The 26,599-nt window shown below is 40.6% G+C and overlaps 1 protein-coding gene and 1 pseudogene across 1 annotated transcript in view; one reads left to right on the top strand and one right to left on the bottom strand.

Annotated features, from left to right (window-relative positions):
• Window positions 1-26,599, top strand: part of Cpa6 (carboxypeptidase A6) — a 441,999-nt gene that overhangs the window by 5,776 nt on the left and 409,624 nt on the right. The window lies entirely within an intron of this gene.
• On the bottom strand, window positions 18,053-19,240 carry LOC110306236 (UBA-like domain-containing protein 2 pseudogene; annotated as a pseudogene).

Genomic DNA, 26,599 nt, shown 5'->3' with positions numbered 1-26,599 from the left:
CAACTTCATTCTCCAGATACAGAGGTTCCCACTTTGAAGTGATTGAAAACACATTGTTTTTATTTTACAAATGCTCTTTCCAAGTCATCAACTGACAAAACTATGGAGACAGAAAAAAATAAAACAAAAAATAAACAAACAAACAATAACCCAGCCTTTCTGTTTAACACCTGAGAAGGCAGACTCCATGAAGAGAAAAGGATTTGCAGAGTTACGGTGGGGTTAGGACTGCTACCCAGGTCACTGAGTTCTCAGCATCTCTCACAATTGACACTATGGCTCTAGGTGATTCTAGAAGCCATCTCAACCTTCCCTACATCCTTGAATTACTGTGGATAAAGCCATATGGTTTGGCAAAACTGAGGAATCTTTAAAGAGGGAATATTTCATTTCTATAAATATTTGTGAGCTGCCTGTCTGTTGCTAGGCTCAGACCAGAGAGATGAAAGAGCAAGTCATGCACACTACACAGTGAATAACTCAAGCACATAAACAAGGAGTTTCAACCTAGACCCCTGTCTCCATAGAGAAAAATTTTCCTGCCAGGTAAGGTCATTTAATCCAGACTGAAGGATGAGGGAAGATCAAAGTTGACTTCTCAGCTGTGAGAAGTTTCTTGAAGGACAAACAGAAATTTGAGGAGATTCATATGTGTAATTATGCTGCCTTTTCCTTTTAAATAGTTGGTACGGAAAGGGCATGGCCTAGTCTCTCATAAAAGAAAACCAAAGCCTACCAGTTGAAATTTGAGGAAGGCTTTCTAGACCCAGAGGATAGTTTATCTCAAAGAGCTCCAAGAGAGCCTGGTGAGCTCTAGATAGTCAGAGTGGCTTTGCTTTTCTCTAAGAGCAAGACATAAGCCAAGGCTGCAGATGCATGCAAAGGAGTGACATAGTTTTTCATCCATCACACACAAATTCTAATCTCACCTAATGTGATAGAATATTAATATATTTTCATCAGGGGATGCAGATAAATTTTTAAAAGAAAGTTCTTTCTGGGATCCCTGAGAAGGGAACATGTAAAGGCAGATGGCTGTGCACAAGGCAACTAAGGCAGTGATGATTCTAACCTGAGACCACTGCAATGGCATGAGAAATGAAAACGGGATGAGCTGAAGGACCAGTCAGGTGTAGAGCTGCAACAATTAAGTAATTAAATAAATACAAGAGGGAAGTGTACAAAATGGCTCATACTTTAGATCGAGTAATTAGACCAAAATCTTTACAGAGAAAATATAAATGATATGCAAACAATTTCTAAACATCTGGTAGAATACCCACGAAGTATGCATTGACATGAAAAGAGAACCAAAAACCAGGGGAAATGTCAAAAAGGAGACTGATAGAAAGGTCTAGAAAGTAAGAAATACAGAAAATGATAGTTAAATGAATGTTTAGTGGTAACAAACAGGTCAGCACAGCTGAACACAAAGCAAAGCTGGGAGAAGAGCCCTGCAGAAGAGGGGAGGAAGGATTATAGGAGCCAGAGCAGTCCAGGACCAGGAGAACACAACCCACAGAATCAACTAAGCAGGGTTCATAGGGGCTCACAGATCCAGACTGAAGCAACAATTCGGAGTCAGCCTGGGTCTGGCTTGGTACTCTGCATACACACTGTTTGCATAGCTTGGTGTTCTTGTGGGACTCCTAACAGTGGGAGAGGGGTGTTTTGATGCATTTGCTTGTGCCTAGGACCCTTTTCCTGCTCCTCCTCCTCCTCCTCCTGGGTTGACTAGGCTAACCTTGATATGACTGATTTTCTTTCTCTCTCTCTCTCTCTCTCTCTCTCTCTCTCTCTCTCTTTCTTAAAGGTAAACTGAAGAGGAAGAAATCTGGGTGGTAGTGCCGGGTGGAGGGAGACTGGAGATAAGAGAAACTGGTTGGAATATAAAGTATGCAAAGAATATATTTTTAGAAATGAAATTAAAAAGAGAGAGGTTAATTACCTCAGTTATTGCCAGGCGTTATCTATTGGTTTCCATAAAGGAAGTCATGTGTGATGTCATCAAAGATATCTTTGGTCAAATGGCTGAAAAAGCCAGAGCATATTGAAGACTGAATGGAATATGAAAAAATTAGCATTAACTGTGGACAATAATTTCTAGTGGCTTATGTATCCCTGAAGGGAAGGTGGCCATAGGAGTAATGGGTTCAAACCTCAAGCCTGAAGGAAACCTTTACCATTTTGGTTTTAATTAGGGGAGGAATGGTGTCTGTTCTTGTGTCATATAAAGAAGAGTGTGGAGCTGTAGGTAAAGAGGAGGTCAAATGAATAGGAGATCTGAATAAAGGAGCAAGGTTTTAGGTTCTGGATGTTCCTGAGGGAAATGACTTGAGTCCTTCAGAAGGCTCACCACTGATGGTAAAGATAATAGATAGTTCACAACAGAACCATGACTCCAGCCCAAGAGTTTCTACTGGATAGTTTCATATAACTTCATGTGACAAGTAACATTGCCCATAAACTATCACTGTGCTTATAGCAGATGTGCTTATTCATAGGACAAGAATGTGTGTTTAAATACATCTGCATGGTGTCACAATGTAAGTAAAACAAAATGAATGTTGATAGCCTCCCAGTTCCTACCAATTCTGTAACTTTCTTTTCTCTGGGTCTGGAAGAAAGACTTCTCAGCCTATGTCTGGCTGCTTTCTGTATCAGACTAGTGGAACCAGGAAGAGAGAAAAGAAAAGTTAGAGAATTTCTTCCCTGCCTCTTGTTTCTGGTTTCTTTTGGTGCCATGGTTTGATGGTAGCCGGGTCTTGGATAAACATCTCTTGCTGGCACTTCCCTGCCATAGTCCATCTCTCTCTAGTCTCTAGGGTAAAATGCTGCTGTTCCTCAAACCCAGGGACTACCCACGCTTGGGTGCTTTAGCATCCCTGGACTGTCCATTCCTCATGCTACTAAATGACCTTAATTGAACCATCAGGGCAGAATTTCTCTCTTTCAGTGAAACACCTGGAATTGAACACACACACACACACACACACACACACACACACACACACACACATTTAAAGAGTTTTTTTCTAATGCAGTTTCTGGGGCTCTGAAAGGAAAACAACATCAAAACAAAACAAAACAAACAAAGCCAAAAACATAATAGCAAGGCCAAAAGGGAAAGGAGATAACAACTGCTAATTTCTTTTTCTCTCTCACTGGAGGAAAGAGCATAGTCCTTTGTAAATCAACATGCAATTTATGATACAATATTAGATGGTCATGTTAATAACTAATTGGAAAGGCTTGGCATCCATGCGGGTACATCTAGTTATAAAATTGACTGTTTTCCCACATTTCTGAGGGATTAAGTTAAAAACTGTGAACATCTTGGTGTCTTCTTAGGAAGAACTGGGAATACCTTCTTCTCATCCATCTCCCAACATCCAATCCCCCACCCTGACTCCTTCCACACACTGACTGCTGATCACACAGTGGCTATCATTCCTTAGCTCACATAGGGTTAGGATTTTTAGTATGTCTGTTTCTGTTTTTCTGAGAGCCTGTGTGGCCATTTCTAACCCCTGAGAGCTTATGTTTTAATTAAGTAGTTGATTGAAAGGATAAAGAGAGGGAGGGAGAGAGGACTGGTGAGAGGAGGTGACACATATGAGCAAGTAATCAAAGGAAAATGCCCAGTCATTAGGTCACCACAGGTTCTCCTTGACTTGTCCCTTGCATTGTTTTCGCAACCTTGAACTTTTAAGGTAGTTCAGTCTTAGGTTACCACGTGGTAAAGAGATGATGTTCAGGGTGATACTCATTTATCATCAGATAAGAACTTGGTTTATTTTTACACATATAGAATCTTTTGAATGCATGACCTCATGGGTGATATTTTTATTCCCCCAACTTGCCTTTCAGAATTCCTGTATCTTATCAGACTAATTCATGAATGAGATAAATGTCTGCCAAGTTCCTTTTATGGTCTTACAGATTCATAAAATGTGGCATTCTTCTATCCATCATAACTGTATGGGATGTCTGATGTGATAACAGCACATATGGTGTCAAAATCACTAAACATCCTGGAGGTTGGAGGCCTTTGAGATCTGCCAGGATAGCTGGTGTTTAGAGATGATGGAATATTTTCTTGTCTACAAGCTTCTAAATACTTAGCATACTAAGAAGAAGATATTGTAGAGAACCCACTTCTCCTGTTTTTCAACCTCTGAAATATAAAGAGATGACAATAAGTAATTACTAGAAAATCAGTATAATACCAAATTAAAAAATACACACATACACACATACAAACACACACACACACATATATACATACACACATACACACACCTATATACACATACACATATACACATACACACACATACACACTTACATACACACATACAAACGCACATACACACATATATACATACCCAGACATATACATGCATGCACGTGCGTGCGCACGCACACACACACACACACACACACACACACACACAAACACACACACACACACCTGAGCGTTTTTGCTCATTGTGACTTTTTGCCTAAATTAAAAAATAATTTTCCTTTGCCTATAAAAGCTTGACTTGCTGAGACAGTGTATTATCAACCTAGTCATGCTGAACATCTCTATTTACTTGCATCCTTCCCAGTATCTTACCTTTCTATATTAGTTACTTTTCTTATTGCTAAAACAAAACACCTGACAAAGGCAACTTAAGGAACAGAAAGGTTTCTTTTGGCTCAGAGTCTGAGGTTACACACCTTCTGACTGAGAAGGCATAGAAGCAGGGGCTGAGAAACTGCCACAGTGTCCCCAGTCAGGACAGAGGCAGGTAGATGTGATGCACTGCTCTTCTCCTTCATTTTAGTCTTTTTATTCAGTCTAAAATCACAGCCCATGGGACAATGCTAGGCTATTCACAGGGTCTCTGCCTCCCTCAGCTAAAGCTCTGGAAATGCCCCGTAAAACACAGCCAGAGCTGTATTTCATAAATAGCTTTAAATGTAGGCAAGTTGACAGGGGAAATTAACTTTTCTTCTTCCCATTGCTGACCCCAAACTTTTTACTAATAAATGACAAGAAGGGAGGGAAATGAGGAGGGAAACAGACAGTAAGGGTACACTTATAAATAAGGAGTGAAAATGTCAGTGTATTAGGTCACCGTGTACTCTTGACTGACAAGAAGGAGGGCCACAGCATCTTTCCTATGTCACCGCACTTCCATCCCTCCTGCTACGAGCTATAAAGGTGCTTTATCTCTTCTGTTCCTTCCAAGGCATCTCTCATCCTTTCTGTCAGTGCTACTGATAGGCAACCTGCACATAACAGGCTGATTTAATGCTGAGGAAGCCCAGAAGTTAGATGCTAAAGAGCCCTGCTTCAGATACTCCTGAATAAAACACAGTCTCTTGGGGGATTTACATTCTAAAAAGATGATTGAAAATTAATAAACCACAGTGTTGAGTTCTGATAAGGGCTATGGAAAGATAAAGTGCAGAAGAGGGATAAAGAATGTCAGAGAGCTGGTGGGAGGAATAAAGAGGCCAACCAGGAGTGATATGGCTAAAGACAGAAGTTTCTAGGCATAAGAAAGTGTCAAGGTGGGAGTCTCTGTAGCATGACTTTGAACAGCCAGCAGCATCACTGGGAACTTGTTGGAAATAGAAGTTCCTAGTCCTGCAACCTTCTCTCCAGCAAGGAATGCTGGGAGTGGTGCCTGGACTTTAAACACCTCAGGCTGTGATTAAGCTAAGGTTTGAAAAGCAATGGAGAGTGTCAGAAGTGGGGGCAGTGGGGATCAAGGCAGGGCCTTAGTCTAGGCGAGCTGTGTGACATGCATCTTTAGTTGCTGCTGCTGTTCACTAGACAGCCATCTGGCCATCTGTTTCCCTTTGATCTGTGTGAACTGCCCAGAACCACACACAGTCTCTTGCCTGTATTTTTTTTTTCAGCACACTTTGGCCAACCCCTGAACTTCTATACCTGTCCACCATTCGTGATCCAGTTCAAACACTTCATCCTCAGGCAGCCAAGTCTATAATGTCTCCAGTTGGCTATGATTGCTCCCACCTAAGAGCCACAGCACCCTCTCTACCCTGTACAGCATTGTACTACCTGGGATCTACATCACTGTGTGGTTAGATCAGAAGGAAGTAGAGCCTTAGATGCTGTCTCCTCTTCTGTGTATTCTCACCACACCTGAGGAGTATTTAACATGTTCAGTAAAAACCAGGATGGGTTTGTGAGTGGGTGAGTGGGTGGATGGACAGACTGGATGGATGGATGGATTGATGGATGGATGGATGGATGGATGGATGGATGGATGGATGGATAGAAGGGCAGAGGGAGGGAGGAAAAAGGTGGTCATGAGATAGTGAGAGAAACAAACTTGAAATCAAATTGCAGACACTGCCAGAATAACTTTGATATGGGGACAGCTGGGAGAATTACTTGAAAGCAATTCCCTCTTTAGCTTCAGAGGAATGCGGGAACCCCAGGGCTGATGCCTCTCTGACCATAGGTGTGTTGACCCATCTCCTGCCATTGTATTCTACCTGCAGATTGTCTTTGAGGCCTTAAAGTTCAGACTTGGTCTTAGGTATTTTGTTAAGTTTCTAGGTACCTAAGATTGCTTCAAACACCACTCTGCTTCTGTGAGATCACTGAGGCAAAACCACTGTTACCTGGCTGGTGCAAAAAGAGTACCCACTGACTGGCGTGGGGGTTAGTGACTGCCTTTGTTTCCTTTGGTCTGATTTGGGTTCCTCTTATGTTTTTATTAGCACATATTAATTATACATAGTAATGGTTTATTATGGCAATTCAAAACATGTATCTAATACATTTTAATTACATTCATTTTCTGGTTTGACGGTTTTGGGATAACTAGTTTTAGTATATGCCAAAACTCATCTTTTATTCTCAGTCCTCCTGTAACAGGAATTAGAGGCATTAACACTACACATGGCTTTTCACCACTGTCTTTACCGATCTGGAGAAATATACATTGGTTTACCATCTGAAGAATATATATAACTTCATCTGAAACTATAGACGGCTGATCAGTTCATTCATTTTGAGGATCATGTTTTATTTTTATTTTTTTCTCATTGCAAAACTAATTCTCATTAACCGAAAGCCTTTTGTAAAGTCCTTCAGAAGTTTATTGTCTAGATTCTACTCTTCATTTATTTTCCATTTCTTTAGATGCCCTGATTCAGGAAAAACAAAGCTTGCTTGCAGGCGTACACTCAGCTCCCTAAGTCAGACCCCTGAATTAAGTTCAGGTTCCACAGAATTAAGATTGTGCTAAACGCATAGGCAGCTTTTTTAAAGTGAGCTTAGGGTAAAACCCTGAAGAGCCTATTAAAGAAAGGGCTGCACACATAGCACAGGGGCCTCAGACTCAGGCTAATTCTTCACTGATGCTCTTAGCATGCTTCCCGTGACAGGAGTTCCAAAGAATCCCAAGATATCCATGTTCATAAAGTCAGTTGGCTCCTGTGAGAAAGTAGGGAAAGGGTGGAGAAGGAGAGGGACTGAAGGTTGGTTGATGACCTATGGCCAATGATTTAATGTCACACCCACGTAACCAGCACATGGCCACATTTCATCATATCATGAGAGACTAGTGCATCCTAAATGCTGTAACCCTCCATACCTGCCATTACCATTAAGCACAATGCATTTGACAGGCTGATGCAATATAAGCAGCAATTCCCATCTCCTATAACACATAGACCACCAACATTATTCATGCATTTTATCTGGCTCTGAGCAGAGGATATGGAGATGTCCATTTAATAATTTGGCTAGGCCTTGCATGCCCATCTTTCTTGCCATTGACAGCAGCAAATGATCATGTTCTCTTATAACTCTTTCAAAACTTCACTTCACTTCCTCCTGGGTTCTCAGAATGCTCCTCATAATCATACATCACTTTGTATGGCAACCATTGATTCTTCCGAACTATTATAGTATATCCTCTTTGAGAAAAGGGACCTCATCTTATTTGCTCAAATCCAACCTCTCCAAAGACTGGCAAATACCTGTTATCTTACTCTTCACTAGTGTTGAGCTACATGAAATAAATTGCCAATACATGTGTTTTAAAATCTAAAATTGCCACAGTTTCAGATGTTTCAATAACACAGCTATTAATTCTGAATAATGAGCACATTTTCTCTGTCTGCAGAAATGCTAGCAGATATTTTTTTGTCATTAAAGTAGATAAGATCTATCAACCTTACAGAACACACTGCTAGAGCTACTCAAGGTTAGATGTGTAAATGATTGTGGGGACTCTGCTAAAGATGTAGATCAATTGAACTTCAGAACTTAATAGAAGGACTTAATAGCAGAACTGAAGACTCTGCCTTTCTCACAAGTTCCCAGGTGTTCTCTGGCATGTGGTTAGAATCCATGAAGCATAGAGGCACATCTTCAGAGCGCGCAGGTTCATGTCCCCAGCTCTGCCACTGGCAATCAAGGTGACCTGGGAAGGGAGTTCATCTCTCTATGCCTCAGTTTCTATATCTGTAAACTTGAATCATTGTTAACTGAGTTCATGCATGCTAAGTGCTTAGAATAGGCAGAAGTCTGACATATATAAATTAACAAATATAAACTGTTTTTCATGTTAATATTCCCTGGAGTTTTATTTGTAATGCTTTCCCAAGGGAATTATCTGAAAGGTGGACAAATGTTTAGAGTGCAGAGAAAGATGTTTACCACCAATTTATGCACTCTATCAGAACCTGGAATGTAACTTATGTTCAATAGTAGTCCAAAGGTAACATATAATGAATGGAATCTACTGGGCTCTCTGTAAATGTCTATAGCTCTTACTGGCCAAGATATAAAACAGAGAGAAATTGAGCTATAGAATATATAGATATTTCATTAGCCATTCTGGCTTTATAATAATTTACTTTTGCATATGATACTGTCACTATATCTGGCACAAAAGCTCCAAAGTATTTTTAATATTTTAGTGGTCAGGTGATTTCATTGTGGATTTTGCAATCCCTATACTTTTTTCCAATTTGCTAATTGTTCTGTGCTAAGTATAAACAGTTTCTACATTCAAAGAAAAATAATTTCAAGCATGTATAAATTCTCAAAAGAAAACAAAAACCCAAAAATTCAAAGGCAAATTTTTACCTTCTGTGTATCCTGTGCCAAGGAGCTTTGCAAATAAGTATCAGGAGTCAGTGTATTTAATACAACAGCCAGTGCCAAGGTAATGACAGAAAAGGAAAACACTTTCAGCCTTTGCTATTCCTTAGTGCAAATGAGATCGATGGCCTTGGCAACAAAGCGTTAAATCACCAAAAGCATCAGTCTCAGCCTCGGCCTCGGTGGATGTCACTTAGACCCTGGGGCTGCGTGGAAATGAGGAAGCAGAACTTGCTGGCCTTCCAGCTTAAAGTGATGCCAGAAGGAGCCGCATCATGCTGATGCACATACTCAAGGAGATAGATCTCAAAGGACAGACTTCAGTGGTCTCAGTGCAATGGCACTATTACATCTATATTTAGATTTTTGTTTAGAAGAGAGGGAAGCATGTGAAATATCCATCCATTATACCTTTACATGTATTCCCCTATAACAGATATTTTTCTCTGTCTAAGCTTGCCCATTACATTTTAAGAAAAATGCAGGAAAGGAAACATTCCAGAAGTTTCACACACAACCTATTTCATTTTTTTAAATTGCAGTGATAGTGTTCATTAGAACACAGCACAGATCAAATATCTTTTGATTTCCACAGAGTGGCTTGAGGATCAATTTGTTCCCCTCTTCTGTGGGATATGGATGGACAGAAGCTTGCTATTTCATGGTCTAAGAAAGGGTCTCGTCTTAATTTCCATCTAAGTTACCACTTTCTCACTCTGGCTTCGTTTTGCATATGACCAGTGGCTATTTTATTCTATTTCTAATTCACCAACCACAACTTGAAAACTACAAAGAAATCATTTAGAGATTGATTACAAAGCTGTTACCTTATTTCTTTGAGTTAAAGAATATTGAAAAATATTTTATCATATTTTTTAACTCTAGACAATCCTTTGTCACCCAGAGAAAAGGAGACCTCCAAAGTACAATGACCAAGAAAACATTATATGTGTATACTTATTTTATCTCATCTTTACTTTACTTTTGTATGTTGTGGCAGACGAAGTAATACAGGGTTGGGTGTGTTCACAAATTTCTATCATGGGGCTTTAACAAAAAAAATGGGGCTGAGGAGATGACTCAGCTAGCTCTTGTTTCTCAAAAATGATGGTCTGAGTTTGTTCCCACATAACAGTCTGGGTATGGGGTGGTCATCTGGTGTGTTATGGTCATCTGGTGTGATGTAGTCATCTGATGCGGGGTAGTTGTCTGGTATGGGGTGATCATCTGGTGTGGAGTGGTCATCTGGTGTGGTACAATAATCTGATATGGTGTGGTCATCTGGTTTGGTATGGTTGTCTGGTATGATGTGTTCATCTGGTGTGGGGTGGTCATCTGGTGTGGTACAGTAATCTGGTGTGGTATGGTCATCTGGTGCGGTATGGTTTCCAGAAGATTTCACCTCAACGATGCTGGTCTCTTCTTAATCACCGCTAATTCCTTAGCTCCAGCTAACCAGCATCAATTTTCCCAGTAGTTCCTTCCATTCTTAACTCTAGAACCAGAGCCACATGGCTGAAGCTGCCGAGTTCTGCTGCTTACAGGAACTAGAACATGATCCCCTTGTCCTATTACATTATCACTAGCTTTATGTTTTCTAAATCCTTCACTGCCTAAGCTTGGCTATCCTGGTTCTTGCTCTGTAGATTGACCTTGAATGCAGAGATCAGCATGCCTGTCTCCTGAGATTAAAGGTGTGTACCACCATGCCTGGATTTAATTTAGCTGGATAGGATCTTGCCCCAAGGTCCCACTCCCTTAATCTGTTATCTCCTAGAACACAGGAATTTGTTCCATTTCACTTCCTGGTACCCCTTTAATACTCAAACCATATATTTTATATTTTTCCTTTCTAAGCTTGCTATGCTTGTTCAAATTTCTCTTCATAAGACTTAACCAGAGAACAAAGTCTCTGCTGGGCTTTTTTGAAACTTCCTTTGTCAATGCAATTAATCCAAGTCTCTTCACCTTAGCCTTAGGCAAACTTTTCAGACAAGGGCAAAAAGTAGCCACATTCTTCACCAAAATACCACAAAACCAGTCTTTATGCCACATTCTGAAATTCTTCTCCTTTGAAATCTCTTGGGCCAGGTCAACACAGTTCAAATTACTCCCAGCAACAAAGTCTTCCATATTCCTACTAGGATGACCCATTAAGCCCCATTTAAAGCATTCCACTGCTTTCCAAATCCAAAGTCCCAAAATCCACATTCTTTCAAATAAAAGCATGGTCAGGCCTATCACAGCAATACCCCACTCCTGGTACCAACTTCTGTCTTAGTTAGGGTTTTACTGCTGTGAACAGACACTATGACCAAGGCAAGTCTTATAAAAAAACAACATTTAATTGGGGCTGGCTTACAGGTTCAGAGGTTCAGTCCATTATCATCAAGGTGGGAGCATGGCAGTATCCAGGCAAGCATGGCGCAGGAGGAGCTGAGAGTTCTATGTCTTCATCCAAAGGCTGCTAGTGGAAGACTGACTTCCAGGCAACTAGGGTGAGAATCTTATACCCACACCCACAGTGACACACCCATTCCAACTAGGTCACACCTATTCCAACAAGGCCACACCTTCAGATGGTGCCACTCCCTGGTCCAAGGATATACAAACCATCACAATGTGTGTCAAAATGCTTATTATAGCATTAAATAGTGGTTTTTAAAACAGTAAAAAAAAAATCCACTAATTAAGGATCAATTAGGAAAATTGTGATATGCCTATAATATAAAATATTATGAAGCTATTAACAAGGAATGAGCTATGAGCATAATTTACCTAGAAGAACATGAGTGATATAAATTTTAAAATAAAAAGAAAGGATTAAATACTATGACCCTGTTTTTGAAATGTGCTAACTTTTGCATTGTGCAGATGTTTCTTTGGAATCTTGTTTGTGTTGATGTTTGTTTTGTTTTTAAATCAAGGAGGAAATGGTGGCCATGATATTTCGTAAAAATGCATTAGTTTGTCCTTTTAGTACTAAGACAATCTTCTATACCAACATGACAAACTTAATTGTGCCATGTGATTATGTACTTCCTAAGTGCTGGACTAGGCAAGAGGAAATTTGAGTTTGACTTTGATTTATATATTTTTGTTATGTCACTGTGTTCCAGGCATCTATTCTGACCTATTTTGAAGGAATTAAACAAACAAAAAATCAAATGCTCCAAATGTCCCTGAAATAATGGCATCACAGGACAAAATAAGTGTCTCTATGATGTTTACATTTCCTAAAGTTAAAGAGCAAAATTTGCTGGATCATAAGTTAGTCTCATCTTCAGGACAATTGTTTTCTGCTTTGAGAGCAATTCAGTCTGTGTTGCCATTCTTAGGAAATAGAAACCGTAAGCCACTCTGAATCACAGCCGTGTTTATTTCACAACACACAACCAAAATGAATAGAGCAGATCTCAAGGTTCATGCTTCGTCAGGATTACCAGCATAGTGAATAAAAGCAGTCTAGGCACACACCAAATGGCCTGAATTGGTGACTAGAAATTAGACCTAGGATTCTATTGCTGTGACTACTGTACATCTCATGTAGACACTATGGTTCATGAATGGTTGGTGAGGTCTGTCAAGTAAAGTCAAGCTGCCTGCCAGAGGCCACATAGGCAGTGGTGTCAAGTAGACCCTGACACAGGAAAGTCAGTCCCATTAATGCTAAGTCTTCCCATATAGCTCTCAGGGCATGTAAGTTTCAAACATGTCTGAGGAAAAAAATAGGATTTGTTTTTCATTTTTGTTTTTTACATTTCAGAAGCCATTAATCTATGATGTGATATTTTTGTTACAGTAATGTATTAGCCTTGTTATGAGATGTATGACTCTGCCCCTTGATGGTTGCTTCTCTTCTGACCCTCCCCATTCATGTCCTCGTGTAGCTTGCATCATAACCTGCAGACTGGATGCATACACTTTCCTTCAAAGGCATTATTTTTTAAAATCTCTGCAAGGAAAGCTGGTAAACATTCATTATTTGCTTCATGCCATCACTTCTTTTCTGATAAATGGCTATGAGACTTTTTTTAGAAGTTAAAAAAAAAAAAACCTATTAACACCAGACCTTCCATATCTGAACTCCTTAAGGAATGTTTCCACTAACAGAGAAAGTAAGGCCAGATTGAAAGGGAACTTCAGAGAAAGCTGGAGATGGAGTGAATGGCATGCATAGTATTTCTCTCCCTCTAAGGCAATAAAGCACCAGATGTCATGCAACAAAGTCTGAGGGCACCATGCAGGCTAGTGGGCGTAGCGAGCCAGCATGCTCAGCTTTGCAAGGCTCTTGTGTTATGAAAAGAAACCACTTGGCACCATTAACTCCATATGTTAGATTTATGACTTCTTTTTTTCAGCCTGTATTTGATTTATTTAAACACTTGTAATGCTTGCCCATGGTGCTGTTAAAAGAGAATGTAGATAAGATGTTTGCTCAGGAGTTTGTCACATAGTAGGTTGATTAGTAAATATTAATAATGGGTGTGAGCTGATGACGTTCAATGGCTAGTTATCATAGGAAAGGCCAATTCGAGTTTATCTTCCTTGGATTGTAATATGTAATGTACACAGTGGCTTTGTTTTCTAGCAGAGACAGCCAAAAAACAATCAATGGGAAGGCCAATCCAGAGAAAAGCTATAAGTCGCATAAGTCAGTGAAACTAAACTAAGACCTTAGTTCAGGTCTCATGACACAGAGCTGACAATTACTTTAGGCCTACCAGTTTCACCCATTCTCATTTGTGGACATCTGTGAGATTGTCCATATGCACACGGCACTCCTCTGTGCTCCTCCCTTTTGACTCTGTCACTGGACTCATCTTTCTCACCCCCACCTGATGCTTAGTTTGTATTTCTGCAGCTGTAAGCCCTGGGCTCTGTCTGAGAGGCCAATCATTATCATGGCTCTGGCTGCTGCCTATGATATGATGACCCCTGAGCCTTCATTTCCAGTCCTGGCTCCTTCCCTTAACTTCAGTCCCATATGTCCAATTGGCTGCTGGACATCTCTGTGTGTGGCCTGTATGCCAACTTCTCTAAAATGGTTCACCCCTTATCCTTTACATAACTTTTCCTGCTGTGTTTCCCTATCCTCATCCCATTTAAAGGAACCCAGCCACCTAGCATATCCAAACCTCCTTCATTTGTCTTGGTTTAGCAACTCAAGTCTCATTGCTCTTTTCATACTCCCGTCTCTCTTTCTCTCTTATTTTATGCCTATATTATCATAATCCCTTTCTTTGCCTCTGCTTTAGTTCACTAGGCACATCAATACCAGATTAGCCCTCCTAAAGTGCTGGACATTACACTCTTCTGACATGCAAATGCTTTGGAGGTCTGTGACATCTCAAAAATCAAATCCAAATTCATTTGTCAGACTTCCAAGGTACTGAGCAAGCTGATTCTCTGCAACTCTTTCCTTTCCCATCTTAACTCTCCTGTTGCCGTTGTTTTCCACCTCAAAACACTAGAGATCACAGTGTTTGTCTTTTTCAAGGAACCCAAAGTAATATTCAAAGACTACAAAGAAATAGCAGCTGTTTGGGAGATAAAAATGCTAATGGCCCTGTTCTGATCATTATGCATTATATACATGGATCAAATTATCACAAACTCCTCCATAAATAGTAAAGTTTTGTGTGCTAGTTAAAAGTTTCAAAAGGCAAATGCCTGTCCAGTTAGTGTATACCATGACATGTTCACACTCATTCACTTCATCCGTACTCACTCAGGACATAATTCTTCATTCTGCCTTCCTCTCTGAATTGTTCCTACTCTCCTACCCCTCCTTCTACAGCTCCATCCCTATTGTTGGCTAAACATGCCCATAAAGGCACCCCTCTCCTACAACCTTGCTTGCCCAATTCTTCATCATCAGCCCTTTAACTGTGAAGCTCACTTTTTTTTCGGTTACATTATATGCCTTTCATGGGACTTCATAAACAATAAATGCCCAAAAAGAGTTATTGTTTTGATTAGACTTGGAGATAATCCTGTTGTCTTCATGATTCTCTTTCCAACTTGCCAACAATTAAAATAGGAAAAGAGGATGACAGCTGGACCAAGCTTCCTTACTTCACCTCTACCTAAGTATCAAATGGTTTGATAGTTGAGTGACTTTTACTCTCAACTACTTCTGTTTGGATAATGAGCATCTCTGAAAAGGAAACTTGGAGATAGAGAAAGATAATCAGTATTTATAAAGATGTAGAAAGTAGACACATAGCAAGGTTTCTGACTTTGCAGTCTCATAAAATGCCTTTTTAATAAACTCTGTGACAGATACATGTGTGTGTATATATATATATATATATATATATATATATATATATATATGTGTGTGTGTGTGTGTGTGTGTGTGTTTGTGTGTGTGTATGTGTGAATGTATGTGTGTATATGTGTATCACTCACCACACTGGGCCCTAAACCCCAGCCTTACATCCAGGTGAATGAGTCAACAGGTAGGCTTAGCAAGTGTTCCTCAGATTTGGCAAATTCGGTGTTCTAAGTAATATCTAGAAGATGTTGTGAATTCCTTTTTGAGGATAATAATTTCTTTAACTTCTCAAACATCAAAGAAAAAGATAATTATGCTTTAAAGCCTTTACACAAGTTTCTTCATAGGTACATAAATAGAATTATGTGAACCAGACATAATTTGGATTTAAATATTTTTATTTAATTGAAAGGCCTTTAAGAGGTTGTTAACCCTTTTAGAAAATGGTGGGCCTAGGCTCCTTTAAGACTGCTAGAAGTCTCCTCCACTTTCATGCTTACTGTTATCCCCAAACACAAATACAACAATCACGTGCCTCTTATCAAAGACTAAAATGCTTCAAAAGTATCACATTAAGAATGAAAGTTCCCCATCATCCCACTCCCAAGAGGTGTCCATTGTTATCCACATGGTATATCTCAATGCTTTAATAACTTAATTATGTTGTGTTGACACAATGTGAATGTAGCTCCTTGGAAGGCAAAAGACTAGAATGAACACTGCATGTTCCTGCCTTTTACTGTTAGGGATTCAGCCACCAAGGAGTTCAGTTCCTAAAATCTGCTTCTACAAACAGGGCTCCAACCAGGTCTCCATCAGTACATCCAAAGGACCATACACCTGCTGAACTCTTCAGGGAACCAGCTGTCCCCATGCCTTCCAGATCTGGTGACCATCAGAACATTGTCACCTCACCCCCAGTTCTTCTCAGTGATCACAGTGCTTTGTGTGTTCCATCTCCATCTGCCTCTGGGTTGTACGTACACTTTGCAGTGCATGTACACTCTAGGTTAGCTGCCTACTATAAAGAAGTTTGGGGGTAGCTCCAGGTGAGTCTAGGAATCTTCAGGGAAGACTTTGGGGGTTAGCTCAGTGGCAGACATTATTTGCTTAGCATGCATAAGGCTTGCAGTATATAACCCTCAAAATAATTCCATCTTCAATTTTTTATTACATCTTTACTAATATAATATTTACAAGCTTACAGGTCAATATTCAGTCTACCACACTGATGAACTACTATTGCTTAGTATACATCCAATCCAACATAATTAAGTTATTAAAGCATCAAGATGTACTACCACATGGATAACAATGGACACCTTTTGGGAGTGGGATAATAGAGAACTTTATTTTTCTTCTTTTCTTTTCTTTCTTTCTTTCTTTCTTTTTTCTTTTTCTTTTTTTCGTTAGAAACGTTTTTAAGTTTTTAATTAAAATTGCACCCTGGTGCGATGATTTTAAGTTGGGAACTCAATCCAAAGGCAGTCTCTCCTGAGTGGTGGTCCTCTGGCCCTGGACACACACACAGAGACTGGGAGCCTGTCGGTCAGTCAGAACAGGGATGGGGCAGTAAGTATCCACTCATCAGAGGGCAGTCAAGTCTTCACACCTAGCTGGTGACAGAGTGACAAGTTTCAGAGTCAACAAGAGACCACCACCAGCAGAGATGAAACTTGTCTACCAGTGTACTGGCTGGTTTTATGTGACAACTAGACACGGGCTGGGGTTATCACAGAGAAAGGAACTTCAGTTGGGGAAATGCCTCCATGAGATCCAGCTGTGGGGTATTTTCTCAATTAGTTATCAAGGGGAAAAGGCCCCTTGTGGGTGGGACCATCTCTGGGCTTGCAGTCTTGGGTTCTATAAGAGAGCAGGCTGAGCAAGCCAGGGGAGGCAAGCCAGTAAAGAACATCCCTCCATGGCCTCTGCATCAGCTCCTGCTTCCTGACCTGCTTGAGTTCCAGTCCTGACTTCCTTGGTGATGAACAGCAGCATGGAAGTATAAACCCAATAAACCCTTTCCTCCCCAACTTGCTTCTTGGTCATGATGTGTGTGCAGGAATAGAAACCCTGACTAAGACAACCAGTAATGGGGTAGAAAAGTCCATGATTCTGAGGACCCTGCTGGGACCACCTCCTTTGGCAGTGGAGATTCCTAATGGCTGGCATGCCTTCTCACAGAGTAGCACAGCCACCCGGCTGCACTTGCTCCATCTATGAACATCCTTTTGTTTCCCTCAGTTGGGCAGAGAAAGAGGTGCTGGCAAGGACTGTGAGCCTTGCCTCTGATAGGAACACGTGTGCAGTCCCCACTCTCACAAACATTAGCTAAATTTATATATATATATATTTATAAATATATATATATATATATATATATATATATATATATATATATATATATATATATATATGGGGGACTTTCCTGAAGAGAAACTCCTGAAGAGCCCAAGTGGCTCAGGACATTTACTGTCCCCCCAAACCCACAAAAATTCTCTTATAAAATCTTCCATTGCGATCTTGAAGACACCCCCCCCACCGCCCTCTTGCGTTCCCCCCTCCCAGCCTTCTTCTGTATCCCCACAACCCTGGACTGCCCCCGGCTCCAGTCTAGTGGGCGTTCAGTCTCATCTCTGGCCATCCAGGGTGGCCATGGCTTTCTGACGGGCGTGCCCTGTGATGCTCGCGGGGGCCATGTGGGCTGTGGGCAGTGGAGATGGAAGGTGTTGGGGGAAGAGGGCGGGATCCAGGGCACCTAGTGATTGGGGCTGAAGTTTGCAGGGAGTTTGCAGGCCACAGCTGCCATGGGGCTGCTGCTGCTGCTCTGCAGGCCCTTAGAGGTTTGAAGCTTGGAGAACATGTCCAGCACATCAGGGAAGATGAGTGGTGTAGCAGGGGTGCTTCTGGAGGTACACATCATCTGCGGGTGGTGGTGACTGTTGAGAATGTTGCTTTCTTGAAAGAACGCGCTTAGGGCAGTCTTGAACTGCCAGTGTGCTGCTTGCAGCAATTGCTGCGCCTGGTCGGCCACACAGCCTGTGGCCAGCACGAACTGGTTGATCACGACCTGGTGCTCGCTGCAGGTTGTCCGAAGTCTTCAGGGATATGGTGCTGGGCGGCCACCCCAGGCTCGCACTCGCAGCTCTGCTGCCACAAACAGAACTTTCATTTTTAATGTGATACTTTTGAAGCATTTTAGCCTTCAATAAGAGGCACGTGATTGTTGTATTTGTGTTTGGGGATAAAACAGTAAGCATGAAAATGGGGGAGACTTCTAGCAATCTTAAAGATGCCAACAGTGCCCAGCCGGGTCTCTCTCCTCTGTGTTCCGTGGCACCAATTTCCACTCTCCCTTTCATCCAGCTCAGCTGCTCCCCTTCACTCATCTGTGTAATTTGGAATGAAAACACACATCAGGAAATTACATCCAACTTCGATTAGTTCAGCTTCAAAGTCCTTGCAGTTCTCTAGATTTGCAGGCTGTTTTTCCTAGTTTCCTTCCTCAAAGGCTAGTGATGTTTCCAGGAAGAAAGGGGCAAGAAGAACAGATATTTTTTCTTTACTGACCTGGTCTCTGAGATCTTTTCCACTTTATTGCTGAATTTCTTCTCCTTCTCAACAATAGCACTAGCACCCAAGAGATGTATTTCTTACTCTCTGTGGAGATTTGTCTTGGCTGCGTGTCACTGGGTCACTTTCTTGGCTGATGCCTTTGTATGCAGGTGTTGGCTTTTTCAGATATTGTGATGAGCAACCTGGGAAAATGGCCCATTCTTCAAAAGTCTTACAGCTCATGTTTTCTCTTTTTACCCCATTGCATCGCTAGAGTCCAATCACTAGAACAAAGCATGCACCCTTCCTAGGAATTAATCATCTGTTCTCTTTCTTTAGCATCCACTTCTTTATAAAGCCTTTAAAGGTCTAAAGATTCCATATGTCAGATAAGAAAAACAGATGTTTGCAATTGGACAGGAATGGTGTTTCTGACTAGAGGAGACAGCTTTACCAGAGTACAAATTCATAAACTAAACTATTGTGTCACTATTGTGTCATGTCTCTCTGTCTATGCCCATAAAGGTCTTTGTAGTTGTGTAGCAGAGGACATTTTCCATTGTTTGTTTTGGTGAAATGGCCAGGTGTTTTTACATGTATATGTAATCAAGCATTTGATTAAGTCAACTTGGCTTGGCTCGCTCCTAAGTGCACTTACTGTTCTGTTTAACTATGGAGCTAAACACAGCTGGTACGGGATGTGGCCGGAATACTCTAGGAAAGTGGGAAATGGAAATCTGTTAAAATGTTCCAGTAACATCTTCCTTGGGAGCTGGGGAGGGGGACAGTGGCAGTGTCCCCCCTGCAGAAGCATTAGGATCCCCAGCACCCTCCTAAAACCAGATGTGCCTATGATCTCAGCACTGGTAGGCAGAAACACGCAGATCTCAAGGGCTTGCTAGCTTACTGAGGGTTCCCTGACCAGCTAGTCTATGTGAAACTACAAGTTACAGGTTCAGTAAGACATAGCATGTTAAAAAATAAGCTGCAACTCAAAGTTGACCTCTGGCTTCTACACAGGCAAGCACACTCACTTACCAAGCACACGAAACACACCCATATACCACACACACACAGACACACACAGAGACAGACTCACACACCCCTTCCTGTTAATCACAGTGAAGGGTAGAACTAGTTTTCCACAAGAACAAACCCTGTAGCAGATTAGAGCCTTCAGAAGCGGAAGGGATCCCCTATGTAAATGAAGAGAACGGGGAGTAAAGTTTCTCGGAGTTCACTTGCAAATCACCCTCAAGGCAGGGAGTGCTGAGTTCTTGTTACAATGTAGACTCTGCCCCTGTTCTCCAGGACTGCCACCCCTGCATCTGTCTTATAAACTAGCAAGGCTGATGAATGAGGACAAAGGTATCTATCCATTTCCCCAACATTACTTCTATTGTGAGGGGAAAATGATCCATAGCTTGGCCTTTGGCTAGTTGCAATCACAATGCTTTCTAATTTTAGTTGGCACCATATAATACATGGGTATTTTGGGTATTTTGGTCTTTACCCCTAGTTCTTTGTTTCTTTTTTTCCCTCATTTTTTATTAGATATTTTCTTCATTTACATTTCAAATAGTATCCCCAAAAGTCCCCTATACCCGCCCACTGCTCTGCTCCCCTACCCACTCACTCCCACTTCTTGGTCCTGGCATTCCCCTATACTGGGGCATATAAAGTTTGCTAGACCAAGGGGCCTCTCTTCCCAATGATAGCTGACTAAGCCATCTTCTGCTACATATACAGCTAGAGACATGAGCTCTGGGGGTACTGATTAGCTCATATTGTTGTTCCACCTATAGGGTTGCAGAACCCTTCAGCTCTTGGGTACTATCTCTAGGTCCTATATTGGGGGCCCTGTGTTCCTTACTATAGATGACTGTGAGCATCTACTTCTGTGTTTTCCAGGCACTGGCAAAGCCTCACAGGAGACAGCTATATCAGGGTCCCTTCAGCAAAATCTTGCTGGCATATGCAATAGTGTTTGCATTTGGTGGCTGATTATGGGTTGGGGCAGTCTATGGATGGTCCATTCTTTCGTCTTAGCTCCTTTTGTCTCTGCAACTCATTCCATGGATATTCTTTCCGTATTCTAGGGAGGAATGAAGTATCCACACGTTGGTCTTCCTTCTTGATTTTCTTGTGTTTTGAAATTGTATCCTGGGTATTCTAGGTTTCTGGACTAATATCCACTTATCAGTGAGTGCAGATCAAGTGACTTCTTTTGTGATTGGGTTACCTTACTCAGGATGATATCCTCCAGATACATCCATTTGCCCAAGAATTTCATAAATTCATTGTTTTTAATAGCTGAATAGTACTCCATTGTGTAAATGTACCACATTTTCTGTATCCATTCCTCTGTTGAGGGGCATCTGGGTTCTTTCCAGCTTCTGGCTATTATAAATAGGGCTGCTATGAACATAGTAGAGCATGTGTCCTTCTTACCGGTTGGAACATCTTCTGGATATATGCCCAGGAGAGGTATTGCGGGATCATCCGGTAGTACTATGTCCAATTTTCTGAGGAACTGCCAGACTGATTTCCAGAGTGGTTGTACCAGCTTGCAATCCGAAAAGCAATGAAGGAGTGTTCCTCTTTCTCCATATCCACGCCAGCATCTGCTGTCACCTGAATTTTTCATCTTAGCCATTCTGACTGGTGTGAGGTGGAATCTCAGGGTTTTTTTGATTTGCATTTCCCTAATGATTAAGGATGTTGAACATTTTTTCAAGTACTTCTCAGCCCTTTGGTATTTCTCAGTTGAGAATTCTTTGTTTAGCTCTGTACGCCATTTTTTAATGGAGTTATTTGAATTTCTGGAGTTCAGCTTCTTAAGCTCTTTGTATATACTGGATATTAGTCCCCTATCAGATTAAGGATTGGTAGAAATTCCTTCCCAATCTGTTGGTGGCCTTTTTGTCTTATTGACCTTGTCTTTTGCCTTGCAGAAGCTTTGCAGTTTCATGAGGTCCCATTTGTCAATTCTCGATTGTGTGACAGCACAAGTCATTGCTGTTCTATTCAGGAATTTTTCTTCTGTACCCATATCTTCAAGGCTTTTCCCCACTTTCTCCTCTATAAATTTCAGTATCTCCAGTTTTTTGTGGAGTTCTTTGATCCACTTAGACTTGAGCTTTGTACAGGAGATAAGAATAGATAAATTCTCATTCTTCTACATGATAACTATCAGTTGTGCCAGCACCATTTGTTGAAAATGCTATCTTTTTTCCACTTGATAGTTTTAGCTCTGTTGTCACAGATCAAGTGACCATAGGTGTGTGGGTTCATATCTGGGTCTGCAATTCTATTCCATTGATCTACTTGTCTGTCCCTGTACCAGTGCCATGCAGTTTTTAATCACAATTTCTCTGTAGTACAGCTTGAGTTCAAGCATGGTGATTTCCCCCAGAGGTTCTTTTATTGTTGAGAATAGTTTTTGCTATCCTAGGTTTTTTGTTATTCGGGATGAATTTGCAAATTGCCCTTCCTAATTCAGTGAAGAATTGAGTTGGAAATTTGATGGGGATTGCATTGAATCTGTAGCTTGCTTTTAGCACAATAGCCATTTTTACTATATTAATCCAGCCAATCCATGAGCATGAGAGATCTTTCCATCTTCTGAGATCTTTTTCAATTTCTTTCTTCAGAGACTTGAAGTTATTATACAGATCTTTCACTTCCTTAGTTAGAGTCACACCAAGGTATTTTATATTATTTGTGACTATTGTGAAGGGTGTTGTTTCCCTAATTTCTTTCTGAGCCTGTTTATCCTTTGTGTAGAGAAAGGCCACTGATTTGTTTGAGTTAATTTTCTATCCAGCTACTTCACCGAAGCTGTTTATCAGGTTTAGGAGTTCTCTGGTGGAATTTTTAGGGGCACTTATATATACTGTCATATCATCTGCAAACAGTGATATTTTGATTTCTTCCTTTCCAATTTGTATCCCCTTGATGTCCTTTTGTTGTCAAATTGCTCTGGATAGTACTTCAAGTACTATATTGAATAGGTAGGGAGAAAGTGGGCAGCATTGTCTAGTCCCTGATATTATTGGGATTGCTTCAAGTTTGTCTCCATTTAGTTTGATGTTGGCTACTGGTTTGCTGTATATTGCTTTTATTATGTTTAGGAAGGGGCCTTGAATTTCTGATCTTTCCATGACTTTTATCATGAAGGGGTGTTGGATTTCGTCAAATGATTTCTCAGCATCTACTGAGATGATCATGTGGTTTTTGTCTTTGAGCTTGTTTATATAGTGGATTACGTTGATGATTTCCATATATTAAACCATCCCTGGGAAGAAACCTACTTGGTCATGATGGATGATCATTTTGTTGTTTTCTTTGATTCAGTTTGCGAGGATTTTATTGAGTAGTTTTGCATCGATATTCATAAGAGAACTTGGTCAGAAGTTCTCTTTCTTTGTTGGATCTTTGTGTGGTTAAGGTATCAGAGTAATTGTGGCTTCATAGAATGAATTGGGTAGAGTGCCTTCTGTTTCTGTTTTGTGGAATAGTTTGTGTATAGTTGGAATTAGGTCTTCTTTGAAGGTCTGATAGAACTCTGCACTAAACCCATCTGGTCCTGGGTTTTTTTGGTTGGGAGACTATTAATGACTACTTCTATTTCTTTAGGGAAAATGGGACTGTTAAGATCGTTAATCTGATCCTGATTTAACTTTGGTACCTGGTATCTGTCTAGGAAGTTGTCCATTTCATCCGGGTTCTCCAGTTTTGTTGAGTATAGCCTTTTGTAGAAGGATCTGATGATGTTTTGGATTTCCTCAGGATCTGTTGTTATGTCTCCCTTTTCTGTTCTGATTTTGTTAATTAGGATACTGTTCCTGTGCCCTCTAGTAAGTCTGGCTAAGGGTTTATGCGTCTTGTTGATTTTCTCAAAGAACCAGCTCCTGGTTTGGTTGATTCTTTGAATAGTTCTTTTTCTTTCCACTTGGTTGATTTCAGCCCTAAGCTTGGTTATTTCCTGCCATCTATTCCTCTTGGGTGAATTTGCTTCCTTTCGTTCTAGAGCTTCTCTGTGTGCTGTCAGACTGTTAGTGTATGCTCTCTCTAGTTTCTTTTTGGAGGCACTCAGGGCTATGAGTTTTATTCTTAGGACTGCTCTCATTGTGTCACATAAGATTGGGTATGTTGTGGCTTCATTTTCATTAAACTCTAAAAAATATTTACTTTCTTTCTTTATTTCTTCCTTGACCAAGGTATCATTGAGTAGAGTGTTGATCAGTTTCCATGGGAATGTTGGCTTTCTATTATTTATGCTGTTATTGAAGATCAGCCTTAGTCCGAGGTGATCTAATAGGATGCATGGGATAATTTCAATATTTTTGTATCTGTTGAAGCCTATTTTGTGACCAATTATATGGTCAATTTTTGAGGAGGTACCATGAGGTGCTGAGAAGAAGGTATCCTTTTGTTTTAGGATAAAATGTTCTGTAGATATCTGGTAAATCCATTTGTTTCAGAACTTCTGTTAGTGTCCATGTGTCTCTGTTTAGTTTCTGTTTCCAGGATCTGACTATTGGTGAGAGTGGGTTGTTGAAGTCTCCCACTATTATTGTATGAGGTGCAATGTGTGCTTTGAGCTTTACTAAAGTCTCTTTAATGAATGTGGCTGCCCTTGCATTTGGAGCATAGATATTCAGAATTGAGAGTTCCTCTTGGACGATTTTACCTTTGATGAGTATGAAGTGTCCCTCCTTGTCTTTTTTGATAACTTTGGGTTGGAAGTCGATTTTATTCAATATTAGAATGGCTACTCCAGCTTGTTTCTTCAGACTGTTTGCTTGGAAAATTGTTTTCCAGCCTTTCACTCAGAGGTAGTATCTGTCTTTTTCCCTGAGATGGGTTTCCTGAAAGCAGCAGAATGTTAGGTCCTGTTTGTATAGCTAGTCTGTTAGTCTATGTCTTTTTATTGGGCAATTGAGTCCATTGATATTAAGAGATATAAAGGAAAAGTAATTGTTGCTTCCTATTATTTTTGTTGTTAGAGTTGGCATTCTGTTCTTGTGGCTCTCTTCTTTTAGGTTTGTTGAAGGATTACTTTCTTGCTTTTTCTAGGACGTGGTTTCAGTCCTTGTATTGATTTTTTTCTCTTATTTTCCTTTGAAGGGCTGGATTCATGGAAAGATAATGTGTGAATTTGGTTTTGTCATGGAATACTTTGGTTTCTCCATCTATGGTAATTGAGAGTTCGGCTGGGTATAGTAGCCTGGACTGGCATTTGTGTTCTCTTAGTGTCTGTATAACATCTGTCCAGGATCTTCTGGCTTTCATAGTCTCTGGTGAGAAGTCTGGTATAATTCCAATAGGCCTGCCTTTATATGTTACTTGACCTTTTTCCCTTATTGCTTTTAATATTCTGTCTTTATTTAGTGCATTTGTTGTTCTGATTATTATGTGTTGGGAGGAATTTCTTTTCTGGTCCAGTCTATTTGGAGTTCTGTAGGCTTCTTGTATGTTCATGGGCACCTCTCTCTTCAGGTTAGGGAAGTTTTCTTCTATAATTTTTGTTGAAGATATTTGCTTGCCCTTTAAGTTGAAAATCTTCATTCTCATCTACTCCTATTATCTGTAGGTTTGGTCTTCTCATTGTGTCCTGGATTTCCTTGATGTTTTGAGTTAGGATCTTTTTGCATTTTCCATTTTCTTTGATTGTTGTTGTCATTTTCTCTATGGAATCTTCTGCACCTGAGATTCTCTCTTCCATCTTTTGTATTCTGTTGCTGATGCTTACATCTATGGTTTCTGATTTCTTTCCTAAGGTTTCTATCTCCAGAGGTGTCTCCCTTTGAGTTTTCTTCATTTTTTTCTACTTCCATTTTTAGATCTTGGATGGTTTTGTTCAATTCCATTGCCTGTTTGGTTGTGTTTTCTTGTAATTCTTTAAGGGATTTTTGTGTTTCTTTTACCTGTTTAGCAATGTTTTCTTGTAGTTCTTTAAGGACTTCTACCTGTTTAGCAGTGTTCTCCTGTAATTCCTTGAGGAATTTTTGTGCTTCCTCTTTAAGGGCTTCTACCTGTTTAGCAGTGTTCTCCTGAATTTCTTTCAGTGAGTTATTAATGCCCTTCTTAAGATCTTCTACCATTATTGTGAGATATGATTTTAATTCCGCATCTTGCATTTCAGGTGTGTTGGGGTATCCAGGACTCATTGTGGTGGGTGTACTGGATTCTGATGATGCCCAGTGTTCTTAGTTTCTGTTAATAAGATTCTTAAGTTTACCTTTCGACATCTGGAAATCTCTGGTGTTAATATTCAAGCTGTCTCTGGTTGGAACTTGATCCTCCTGTGATTCTTTTAGCCTCTGTCAGCAGTCCTGGGAGTCCAACTCTATCCTGAGTTTCGGTGGTCAGAGCACTCTCTGCAGGCAAGCCCTCCTCTTTCAGGGCAGGTGTCCAGCAATCTGGAACTCTGATCTACCTCCTGAGTTCTGGGGTCAGAACTCTCCCTGCAGGCCGACTCTCCTCTGGCAAGAAATGTGCCTAGGGGTTTGGGTCTCAGCTCTGCCTCCTGGCTGAGGATGAAGGTCCGACTGGATGCTGACCAAGAAGCTCTCTTGTTTCTATCGCCCATGTGCTCTCAAGTGATCAGTAGGTCC

Source organism: Mus caroli, unplaced genomic scaffold (genome assembly GCF_978045245.1).
Source record: "Mus caroli unplaced genomic scaffold, Mus_caroli_1 scaffold_1, whole genome shotgun sequence".
NCBI classification, from domain to species: domain Eukaryota; kingdom Metazoa; phylum Chordata; class Mammalia; order Rodentia; family Muridae; genus Mus; species Mus caroli.
This window is presented reverse-complemented; position numbering and strand designations above follow the sequence as displayed.